Raw genomic sequence first — 10,663 nt, 5'->3', positions numbered from 1 at the left:
ATTCAAGTTGGAGAAGTGCTACTGGAAGCTCTCTCTTTCCCAGCTCCCAAATCGTCATTCACACCTGTTCCCTTTTAGCATCTAAGTCACTTGAAGGGCTCTCTCTCCTTGGCCAGTTTCATCTCTGCAAGCAACCATGCTCTCCTCCAAATCCTTCTTGCTGTTGGCCTCTGCAGCTCTGAAGGAGGGCACCACATTCTCTCCTTTCTCAGGGATATCTGTGGATCTGTCTTATCTGACAGGCTCCTCTTCATTAAATGGTAAGCCTTCTGAGGGCAGGGCCTTATCCTGTTATCTCCAGGTCCTCCCCATCTCTGTCTGCCTTCACTTGATTAGGATCTCCTAAAAGCAAATGAATTATTCCTTGACTTTGTCTGCTGTGTTTATTCTACTGATCCAAAGATGTTTGACACAGCTTTCTTTCATGCATTCTTTGGTCTTAAACTGTAGGTTTCTGTAGGAGCTCTTATCTTGTACCTAGCCAGGTACTCAAAGGAACTTTTCTTTTATTGAGAACAGTGACGAGTGCCAGTTCCTAGCTATTATGCCTATTAGGGAAATAAATACGAATGAGACAAAATTCCTATAAATAAAGTCACTGTCTAATGGAGGGGCTAGAACCCTTCCCATCTATACCCTATGGACACACTCATAGGAATAAAATAGACAGCAAACTATAGAACATCATTCTGTAAAATCCTGTGCAGCATTTTAGAAAGAGGACAAGACAAACGGAGAAGGACTGCCAGGGAAGGACCTCAAGGGCATGACGAATGAATGAAAAACACCTTGCAGATTAGGTGCTGTTTGATGCTGATTATACCTTAACTGTAAACAAGTTTATATTTACTAGGGACAAAAGGAATTGAAGAAACACACAACAAATTAATCACAAGGATCAAAGAAACGGTAACCTTATCAGTAATGTTTGTTTTTTCTTAACATGGAAAATACATGTATGCGTTATTTGTGCAATTATAGGATTCACAATAACTTAAAAAACAACAACATTACATTAATTCAAATTTTAAAAATAGCTAGGTGCCAGTGGCTCACACCTGTAATCCTAACTACTCAGGAGGTAGTGATCAGAAGGATCAGGTTCAAAGACAGCCTGGGGAAATAGTTCATGAGACCCTATCTCGAAAAAACCCTTCCCAAAACTCAGGTGTACACCCTGAGTACTGGAAAAACAGAAACAAAAAAACTCCCACAGGGCTAAAGCAATTAACATTGCCAGAATTGGGAGGAGAGGGGAGATGTCAGGGGCTTTGGGAACTGCTTCAAGCACTTATGTCATTCCTATTTTGTGGGTGACTTGACTGAGAGTAGCAGAGGCTTAAGTGGCTTGCTGAGTGTTCTCTACTTACCAGATAAAGAAAGTTGACTGTAGTGTAGATGTTTCCTAGCAAATGTGGAGTTGTCCCTGACTGCAGGACAAGGCAGGAAAGTGTTTTGCACCCCCTCCAGGTGAGGTATGGCCACCCCCATGTCCCAGTGTGCCCAAACCTGGCCTGCATTAATCCATTTATTTATTTTTTGTGGTACTGGGGCTTGAACTCAGGGCCTACATCTTGAGCCACTCCAGCAGCCCTTTTTGTGATGGGTATTTTCAAGATTGGGTCTCTCGGAACTATTGGCCCGGGCTGGCTTCGAACCGCAATCCTCCTGATCTCTGCCTCCTGAGTAGCTAGGATTACAGGCGTGAACACTGGCTCCCGGCATTAACCCATTTTTAATGAGGGCTTTTGGCTCCCCAACCCCAAGATGACGATGATGACTCTTTTTTTGACGGCAACCCTTGCTTTCCTTTACCTGCTTTCTACAAACTTCTCTCTTTGACCCTTATGTGCAGTGACTTTATAAAAGTACTCTATAAACTGCTTCCCACCCAATAATATGAGCTGTATCCCAGAGGTCTAGATACAGGCTCTTTCTCCTGTTCTCAGCTTCCACATAAATCCCAACTCAGAACCTCACAGGGAGGCAGAGCCAGTTTCCTCAGCAAAGTTCTGACAAGGTACCATTCTGGGGGACCCTGGGTCTGTTTGTTTTTATAACTCACACACTCCAGGGAAATTGCAAAGAATAAGTTCATCTGGAAAGCAAGCAGAGCACATAAAATTAAACGTTAATATCAACAAAAGCAACAAGTTTGATTTTGACAGTGTCTATACACACATCTCAAAAGACAACAGAGCTGAAAACATGTCCTGAGAAAACAGACCCCAAAACAGGAAAACATCCCAAAGTGATCATGCTAGAACACGATAGTGCAGGTGGAACCCCTTGCGGGATGCTTAGCACACAGGGGATGTTGGGAAGAGACTGGAAACCAAGGCAATCTGGTGCCTCATTCCTATGCTAAAATGCATTGAAATACATGGACTAGAGAAGGTTTGAGTCTTTCACCAAATGACAGCACCAAGCCCTGGAAGAAACAAGAAACATCAGACCATCATAAAAAAGCTGACCGTGTAAATCCACTCTGCCTTGCATGTTCACTGCCAAGAGCGAACGCAGGAGACACAGCAGAACCAGATTTGGAAACAGCATCTCTAATTTTGTTTGGCCAAATTTGCCAAGCATAATAGGCGATGAGCCTGTATGGGTGTTCCCAAGTAATTACCCTTAATTGTTTGTGCAAATCAGAAGATCTATCAGCTACAAGCCCAATTAATTAAATGCAGACACACAAGTCAGATTGGGAAGGAAGAAGAAGGGCTGGGTTTGTTGCAAAATTAAGCCTGTGTTATTTTACTTCATTTTGGAAAGCCACAGGGAGAACACACCTAATAACAGTAGCTAGTAGGAGACATTCCATCAGGATAGGGTAGGCACTACTTACTAGCACATCTCAGATTGTAGGAGTTTTAGGGCACTGTGGAGGGCAGGAGCAGAGCAGGTTTTCAATTGTGCATTGGGGGAGGGAAGGCAAGTGGAGAATTGGCCCAAGAGATCTGAAAACCATGTGAACTGAAGTTCAAAGTGGTCCCAATATAGAGGCCCTAGTGATAACCTGCTGTTTCTCATGGAGCCTTCACATCCCATGAGGTGGAACATAAGAAGAGGACAATTTCTTGTTTTAAATTTATTTATGATCTTATTAGCCTGTAATAGTTGTAGAGAGGGATAAATTGTGACATTTACATATGTGTTAAAAATATATCTTAGTTGGATTTTCCCCCTCCATCATTCTCCCTCTTCCCCCCCTTCTTAGAACAATTTGAACAGGTTTCATTCTATGTTCACACATGAATACAAAACACATCCAAGCATATTCACCATCATTCCCCCTTTCCTTGTGCCCACCCCTCCCACTGGTCCCCACCCCAGGAAAAGGTTTGTTTTTCCATCCTGCCCTTCATTTTTAAAATTAAGTGTATATTGATAGTCCATGAGGGGGGTTTTCATGTTGGTACTTCAGGTCTGTGTATCTCATGCTTTAATCAAATTAACCTCCCACCTGTTACTTACTCTAACTTGTATTACTTTCTCTTAATTGCATTATATTACATTACTTAATTCTCTGTCACCATACTCTCCTAATATTCAACAGCTTACAGTATTACATTCATATGTAGATGGTTGTTTCAATATTTTCATTCTCTAACATTTTCTTTTTCTCTCCCACCTCCTGTACCCCCCACAGACTCACTAATACAATTTTGTACTCTCTTTTGCTATATATATGTATGATCATATGTTTCTACATATACATATTTAACTTATAGGTCTAGCTTCCACATATGAGAGAAAACATGCGACCTTTGATATTTTGAGCCTGGCTTACTTCACTTAACATGAAGATCTCCAGTTGGAATGGACGATTTCTAAAATCAAGCTTTCCTACACTTCATCACTCATGGACACCTTTACAATTTTTGTAATGTCCAACTGTTACCTTTTTTGCTGTTTTCTTTTTTTTTTCCTTTATGTGGGTGAAGTGATTTCTCAAAGGACTGTACACTGCTGCCCCTGTTTCAGGGCTGAGCATTTTCACCAGAGCCAACTACCAGACCCTTCTACCCACTGTGTGGAACACAAGGTCCCATTCTCTTGAACAAATTGCAGAAGGTGCAATGTCCTAATTTGTCATCCGTCATTTTGAAATGCTGCCTTCCCTTTTCAGCTCATGTGCCCTAATTTCCTTAACGACAGCTCAGAATTAGTGCTCATGAAGTCATTCACTCTCCCTTCATTTTCTCTCTGAAGGTCCTCACTCACAGCTGAAGCTCAGTTCTCCCATCAGAGACAGAGAGAGTGAGCAGAAAAGGGACCAAAGGGATGCTGAGGTCTTCCAAATGCATACATTTTGGATGCCCTGCTAGGTTTCCAGGTAAGCTGACAAGGTTTTCTTGTTCAAGTTGGGTCGCCTAGCATTTGTTGTGAAGGCTCAAGTCCTATGATCGCCTACAGAGCCTCTTTGAGCTTTGTTGGTTAACTTTGACCTTGCTTCAGAGCTCATGTTAACACCATCTGCCTGCCATCCTTGCCTGTAGTGATGGATTGTGTGATGTGCTTGGAGATCTGAAGCTGTAAGATGGAGATTTCTCAGACTATTAGCCCGATGTCGCCACAGACAGCAAAGGCAGCTATGTCAGAGCAGAGACAAGGTCATGGAGACCTTGAAATGGCTGGGAGCAGGAGGTAAAATACTGCCAGGACACACAAGGACAAAGATTTCTCTTGCTGTCCTTTTCCATCTGCTCCATCCTCACTCAACCCCACAACTTCTTTCTCCAGTTCTAGACTGAGTTTTGACCTAGCACCCACCCTCTGTTTCAAGAATAAAGGGAAGGGATGGCAGAACCATGACCAAAATGGAAGGGATTAATTAAGCCATGGCACCAGATGGAAGACAGCTTTATGAGTCAAGTGCAAACGATGACACAAGATCCGAGAGTCCTCTCACCTCGCTTAGCTGCTTATTTGTTTTATGAGTTCCCTTCTAGAACCAGTGTCTCTTGTTCATCCTAGCTGGAATCTGCCTGAGGCTACCAGCTACTCCCTGCTCAAAATGGAAGCCAGTCACTGACAGCCTGGAATGAGATAGCTTGTATGCCAGTCTTCAACTCTGAGGGTCTGAGTTTAACCTTGCCCAGTGTTTTTTGGGTACTTACACCCACCACTCTCTACATTATGGAGGCCCGCAGGTGATCAGAGATTTCTTTATAACTTTACTTCTCAGAAGGGCCTAGGAGTCACATTGTCCATCTGTCCACATGCAAAAGGTGACCCAGCAGCCATGTGTTGCTTCTAACCACAGGGCAGAACAAATCACAACCCTCAGGAGTTCTTGGCTCTTAAATTCTATGTGCTTGAATGTGGAACATAGAAGGGTAAGGAACAGAAGCCTCATGGGGAAGAAATTTCTCATGCTGAAATCTCACTTCTGTCACTAATAATGATATAATGAAGACAGTAGTTATTAAATATTTTGAGCACTTACTAGTCCTGAGATGCTTTCTGTACTTTATTCCAATTTATTCTCTCACAAGGACCTAGGAAGTAGATACTGCTATTAGTTCCAACTTAGAAAAAAAGAAAACTGAGATAAGAGTCCAAGGTGATCTAGCTGGTGAATAGTAGGGCCACTTTCAACGAGGTCAATTATTTTTAGGTTGACAAACCAGCCTGGTTTGCCTGGAACGAAAGGGTTTCACAGGACATGGGAGTTTTGTTGCTAAAATTGGGACAGGTTAGTCACCCTAATTATTTTCTGAGTGTATTTGTAACAAAGACTGGATTGATCTATGGTAGCTCACTCCTGTCACGTTTCCCAATCACAGTTTTGAGTTTTCTCCACTGATCCCTGTCCTCTTCCTCATATTTGTAAGTCTCAACTCCTCTGGGTGTTGATGAGCTGTTATATTTCATTTGTGTAGGTATTATACTACTGTTAATCTTTATTATGGATTATATTTTTTAAAAAGAGATCTGCAATTATTTCCTGACTAATGTGCAGTTCTCATCACTGATTCTGGGATTTTATTGCTAATCTCATTATTAGTCTGACTGTTCCATAAGCTCGTCACTACTTCTTTACCTCCTCACTAGCCACGTCATTGACGGTGCAAAGAGCAAACACCACAGTCAGAACAGTACAGCTGACAAACTGATAGATCAAAATGGTGGAGGAAAAGAGACTGGCTTTGTAGAGAGGAAACCTCTCTACATTTTAAACCCCATTTAAAATGTTTCATTAGTCAGACACTCAACAAATATCATGAGTCTTGTACTTTGTACCCAGAGTTGTACAAGATGCTAGGATCCAGTAGTTAACAAGACAGTTCTGGCCTGCATAGTTCAGCAGAGTAGATTGTTTTTGAGTGTGTGGTAATACTGGGGTTTGAACTCAGGGCTTTACACTAAGTGAAGCTGTCCCAAGGACTCTCAGAAAATGACTGGTGTCACCATTTCAGGCACAGCAAATCCTCACAGGTGTAAGAGCATATATTGGTGTACATGGAGAAACTAGGCTGCTTATTTTAGCCTCACTCCAATCCTTCCCATTGCCACCGTCCCCACTGTTTTGCACATAGAGAAATTGAGGTTCCAAGAAGCTAGAAAAAAATGTCATGTACAGTGAAGTCATCCTTCCTAGATACCTTCAAACGTTATGAGGTCCAGTTCTCCTAAGATGGAGCTAAGAATCCCTTTTGGTGAGGGTTGTTACTATGGAAAAGGTGAGGTCATGTACGTTAATTGCCTACCTGGTATTAAAGCACATAGTGGGAGCTCAAGACAGCAGCCTCCCACTGGCCGTGGTATCTCTTCTAGACCTCACTCATCTCACCAGCACCATTTTAGTCTTGCGAATGGCTGTCCTTGGAACCTTAGAGAAATGAAAAATGGAAGAAAGGCTCTGCTCTCTGAACTTTGATGGGATAGAACAAGCTGCTGTCTGGCTAGGTGGCCTGCAGACAGAGAGTAGGCACCTCTCAGAACCTTGAACTCAAAGGGAGCTCACTAACAGGAGAGGGAGGGTAAAAGAAGGTGAATATGGTTGTACTTCCTATACAAGAATGAATATAGAATTTTTAAGCCTGTAGAAGGGGACTAAGGTAGAAAGGAGAAAAATGGAGGGGATGGACCAACTTAGATTATAATACATATATACATGAAAATGTCACATTGAAACTCCCTGTACAGCTATCTTAAACGAACAAAAATGTGTTTTTTCAAAACCAGAGAACAGGAAGGTAAAACAGGTCCTGTCTGGGAGGTTGGTACCAGTGGGAGGGAAGAAGATACAAGGAAAGGGTGTAGGAGGTGAATGTGGTAGAAATATCATGTACTCATGTATAAAAATGGAACAATGTGACCTGTTATAATTATTCTAAGAACGGGGAAAGGGGGATAAAGGAGAGTGATGGAGGGGGTGAATTCAACTATGATATATTAAGCACTTTAGTAAATGTCACAATGTACCCCATGCACAACAATAATATGATAACAAAAAATTTTTAAAAAGAACCTTGAATTTGGTGCTCACTGCTAGGCTAAAGTCTCCCTGCAGGAATAGCAGGGAGCACCTGCTGGTGCTCTGTGATCAGGAAAGGCTTCCCAGGAAGGAGAACCAGGACTCAGGACAGCATTGTCACTTCTCCTCCATGCTGCTCTTATAGGAGCCATATGATATTTTGCAACCATCCCAGCAGAATGAACACACATCACATCTTGCACAGGGGAAAAAATCTGATTTGTCTGCCTTTGGTGAATTTATTCAAAGTGGAGCATCTACAATGTGAAAAAAAATAGTTCTTAATGCTGAAACTCTGAACATGTGAGCTGCTCAGCCAGGCACTGGCCTTTAGGCCAGGCTCCTATGACACTGGTGGGGAAGAAAACTGCCACCTCTTTCAAAGACTGTTAATACATTTTCAAGATTATCCTTTTGTTTCAGTAAAAATTCTTTAGAGAAATTTACAAGGAATTAAAGTCCCCAAGTCACTCATTCTTTTTTGGTAAACTTGCTTATTATAATATTGAACTGAATGTGCCCAGAAGTGTTTGTGCTCTTTATCCAAATGTGCCATCCGTGACCTTGAACTGAGCATGCTCAGAAATAGTCTCCCTACATGTGTTTTCCTATAGGAGTACGTATAGGCTCCCAGCATAAAATCCTGCTCTCTTTTGGGGGGCCAGTGGTGCTTTCCTTACAGACTGCAAGTGATCAGTCTTTCTCATTCTTTCATTTTCTGGTTGTGCTCATTGGCCTCTTGCTTGCCAAGAGGAGAAACCTACCCCCGAAACCAAAACCAAACCAAATCAAAAGGGAAACTAGCCTTTGGAGTCAGATCAAGCTGAGTTTGGATCTTTGGCCTTACCACTTCCAAGTTGTGGAACTTGAGGCAAGTCCTCTCTTCTTCCCAGACTCAGTTTCCTTTCTTAAACAATTCAAATAATCATTTCTACTCTGCAGGGTTAGCACATGAGTTTACAATGTAGCACATGTAATTAATTATCTGATGTTTAATATTTTGACCATCATATCTGGGACTAGAATATTCATTCTGCATTCTCTGGATGAAAGCCCTGCCTATACTTGAAAGTTGCTTGTTCAACTTTTTATTATGGAAAATTTCAAATATATAAAGAATGAGAGAGACTAGTGTAAGGAATCCCTGGAGACTCAGCATTCAGCTCCATTATTTATCAACTCATTGATCAATTTTCTTTCATTTTTCTTTTCTATACCCCAACCTTGGTATATTTTGAAGCAAACTTCAGGTATTTTATTCGCAGATATTAGAAATTATTATTATTATTTTTTGGTGGCACTGGGGTTTAAACTCAGGGCTTCATGCTTGCTAGGCAGGCGCTCTACCTCTTGAGCCACTTCACCAGCATGGAGATTATCTTTAAGTGAACTCCTTACTTGGCTTTTCCAGAACAAATAATCCAAATTGCCTTTTGTGGATGAAGTTTATTAAGGTAAAATTTACATACAGTACAGTGAGCCTCTGATTAATCTTATCTCTGAGTTTCCACAAACCCAAATTCTTTTGATTACTCTTGTGTGTTCCTCAATATTTACAAGTATGTTCCCAACACTAAACAGATGAATGGACACACAGGTGTTTTGCTCTCCCCCCTGACCTTAACATGGAAGAAGAGGAAGCAGGCACCCTCCGTGGTTTCCTTAAACTGTGGTTTATCATGACTTGGAAACACAACATGTTTGATTGGCTAGAACAGAAGCCACTCAAGAATGGATTCATTAGGATCAAGTATTGTTTGGGGCAACTGAGTTTATGTTGATGCTTTCTTTCTTAATGGCCTTAATAGAAGGTTTCTAAGAAGCTTGACTATTACTGAGTTCTTTAATAACTAACCCTAAACACGACTCTGTTGGGATGGCGATTTACCCAAATAAAAGTAACTTTGTTAATGAGGAAGAGATGCTTCCTAAGTAACTGCTATTTGCTCAACAACATAGAAATAAAAAGCCAAACAGAAAACAAGTACAGATGCTAGGAAATCATACTACTTCCTTCTTCCTGGATCCCAGTCTGAGACAATCTATCAGCAAGAGTGCCCTCTACTGTTGCCCAGTTACTTTGTCACTTAATTTAGTTTTTCTTTCACCCATGTCTCCAAGCCATTCATAATACAGACCAGGCACAGGGCCTGGGCTGAGGTGTATATGGGGTAGATTTGCTTTGTCTCTTCTTTATATTTGGTCATTGTAAGAACACAGCCTGCGGTAAGCACCAGGAGGCCACTTTGTCACTTCTTAGTTTGATTTTGAAGGATGATGTGGTCCGCTGGTCAGGAAACCTCTAATGAACTCAGACTAGGATAGTTCAGGAATGCCACCTCACAATCCAGGTGTGCACAGAACTGCAGGTTACTATGGTTCAGAGTCCCTTACTTTTAATGCCAACTGGGTGCTATCAAAATGGAATACTGAGTTTCATTGGAACAGGCTCTACGTAGTTGAAGCTATCAAAGGACCATGAACTTTGAGTAACACTGGTCCAAACCTTACAGGACCCAACCAGAGAAGTACAGGCTCATTCTGTCCCACCCAGAGGGCTAGTTTGAGTGCTCAGTTAGCACAACCATGAATGCTCCTTTATCAGCACTTGAAGTCCCCCAACTTTCTCTCCTTGGAGGACTAAGTAAATTTCTTCACCAGCATGAGATCCCTTGCTTAGCAAGGTAATATTCATGTTTTTATTTGTTGGTTCATGATTAATTGTGTTTTGTCTTATCTTTTATTGTGGGCTCTGGTGGGCTTTGTTTTGTGCCATGGCATAAAGAACAGAGGCTTTGTCCCCTATATTGCTGGGCTAGCCCCAGTCACTGGGCCATTGTATCAGGAGCTCTTCTATGCTCAGGTTTGGTCCTCTGGGGACCATGCACTGAGAAGGGCAGAGGTCTTGCAGCAATACTCCAGCTCCAACCCTTTGACCATGTTTATTGCATCCAAGCTGGGTTCACTTTGTGTGGCTGGGTGGTCTGAATTCCCACACCCCTGACCTGTCTGGTCCTTCTGGCCAGCAGTCTCCTGGGAGACTTGGTTTTAACCTGAAGTTTTTTCAGCAACCCCTTTGGTCTTGTATGTTTGTCTTTGCTTCACTTAGAGGAGAAAGACTCTTTCCTTGGCTCAATGAAGTCTGTCTTCTGGCTGAGGAAGGAATTCCTTCCATAC

The 10,663-nt window shown here is 42.0% G+C and overlaps 1 non-coding gene across 1 annotated transcript; it reads right to left on the bottom strand.

Annotated features, from left to right (window-relative positions):
- Window positions 1-9,594: 9,594 nt before the first annotated feature.
- LOC141418359 (small nucleolar RNA SNORA51) lies at window positions 9,595-9,729 on the bottom strand. Its single transcript, XR_012443015.1, has one exon. It is a non-coding gene; the product is annotated as a small nucleolar RNA SNORA51 (small nucleolar RNA).
- Window positions 9,730-10,663: the final 934 nt, after the last annotated feature.

This window comes from Castor canadensis, chromosome 16, assembly GCF_047511655.1.
Source record: "Castor canadensis chromosome 16, mCasCan1.hap1v2, whole genome shotgun sequence".
NCBI classification, from domain to species: domain Eukaryota; kingdom Metazoa; phylum Chordata; class Mammalia; order Rodentia; family Castoridae; genus Castor; species Castor canadensis.
The sequence above is the reverse complement of the archived record's forward strand: the minus strand, read 5'-3'. Positions and strand labels throughout refer to the sequence as shown.